Here is a 1947-nt window from a genome sequence, read left to right as displayed (position 1 = left end):
GTTCTCTTTTACTCATCTGCTGTAAGAGATTAAGAACCTTGGCATATGGGGAAACTGTTGAATAAGAATAACCAGCTGGGAAGGTATATTTAAAGATATGTGCAATCTACAACATGGATGTATGTATTAGATTAATATTCCTTCAATTGTTCAAAAAAGATGGGTCATTTTTAAACAGATTGGTTTTCACAAATACAGAACCCTAGGGTCCTATTTTGACCTTCAGAAGGAACGTGAGGAACATACCTCAAAAAAATTGCACTATTGAACAGAATAAAATTAAAACATTTCTATTAATTTTAAAATGCCACTGGAGGGAAAATAGATACAACAAATGCCTGAATACCACCCTTTACTTCAATTGTTACCACCAGGTTTATATTTTCTATTTTCACATCATTATGAATGCCAACTCTCATAAAAGTGGATTTAAGGTAGAAGTCAAAGATCTCTTTGGGGCAATGTCTTCTACTCTCAGTCAGAAATAACTGCTCTTTTTACCTGATCCATGAAACCAGGAATCTCACTATTTTTTAAATATTTGTTTTAGTTGTTGGCGGACACAATACCTTTATTTTATTTATTTATTTTTATGTGGTGCTGAAGATCAAACCCAGTGCCTCACACATGCCAGATGAGCTCTCTCCCACTGAGCCACATCCACAGCCCAGGAATTCCACTACTTAAAGGAATTCTTCTACTAGATTATTTTATTCATGCTCCTGTACTGGAATATCATGGGAAAATGTTTAAAATACAAAATTGGCTTGTTAACTTCTGTCTCTTAAAGCTGCCATTAGATTTCAAATCAAGAAAGAAACAAATCTTGACACTTATGATAACTTAAAGAATAAAAGCTCAAAATTTTTCTTAAGTCTTTGCTCAATAGTTTCATCATTCAGCAGTAGTTGCATATTTCAGGGTGAAGGTATTGAGTTTTTAGAGGGAGGACTGTTTCTCTGAAAGGGAAGAGAACAGAGGGAAGAACTGAGTTTGAGCCTGTGGTAGCACCTGGGGTGCACTTGGTACATTTTACAAATGGTGCTGGGACATGGGATGAGAAGCAGGAACCACCTGTTCCACAGGATACAAGCCTTCTATACATCTCTTGTACTGCACATAGAACACAAAAGATAGACAATGACACAGAAACTTGTGAAGACTCCTCTTTACCCCGAGAATTCTGAAAGTTTGCAGAGGGTGCATGACTTTTCAGAAGGTGTCTAGTTGTTTGTAATCTGCCTCTACAGAACTCCGGCTAATTAATCTGGGTACAAATTGAGACTCAATCAGAAGTTTATGCTCCAAATCAAATCATATCACTAAAACTCTTACTCACAGAAATGGGAATTTTCAAGAGGAGATGAACTGGGACAGTTACTCACAGGTAGAGGAGCACCAGGCTGATTCCCAGGAGAACACAGGTTTCCATGGAAAAGTTTGGGATCAGTTCCATCACTACTTTCCTTCCAAAATTTTCTCCTCTGAGTTTGACTTCCAGCTATGTGAGCTATCTTTTCACTGGCGAAGGTGCCAAGCTTGCCTTTGTGAGCAGCTGTGAGTCAATGAAGTCAGTCTGGCATATTTATATGCTTGGAAAGAAAGTGGAGCTAGGTGTACAGCCAGTAGAAGAAATCACCTGTGCCCCACCCCCTATTGCAGAAGCCAGGTGCGCCCTCCACCTTGGCAGTTGGCAGTGAGTCATGAGACATGCCCATTTTTATCTTTGAGCTCAGGTTTGTAAAAAGTATTAATAAAAAATTCAATGAGTTATCATTATGCCCAAAGGTTATTGCTTCTTATAAGAAACTCAAGTGAAACATTGGAATTAAATGTCCTCTAATCATTTTTTGTCTCCTTGGGTTTTCTCATTACAAAACCCTTAAATTCCACCCCCAAAAGTTATATCTAAATAACTACTCATGCACTTTCCTCTGCTTACAATGC

The sequence above is a fragment of the Ictidomys tridecemlineatus genome, unplaced genomic scaffold, assembly GCF_052094955.1.
Source record: "Ictidomys tridecemlineatus isolate mIctTri1 unplaced genomic scaffold, mIctTri1.hap1 Scaffold_67, whole genome shotgun sequence".
Classification (NCBI taxonomy): Eukaryota; Metazoa; Chordata; class Mammalia; order Rodentia; family Sciuridae; genus Ictidomys; species Ictidomys tridecemlineatus.
Note: the sequence above shows the minus strand (reverse complement) of the source record.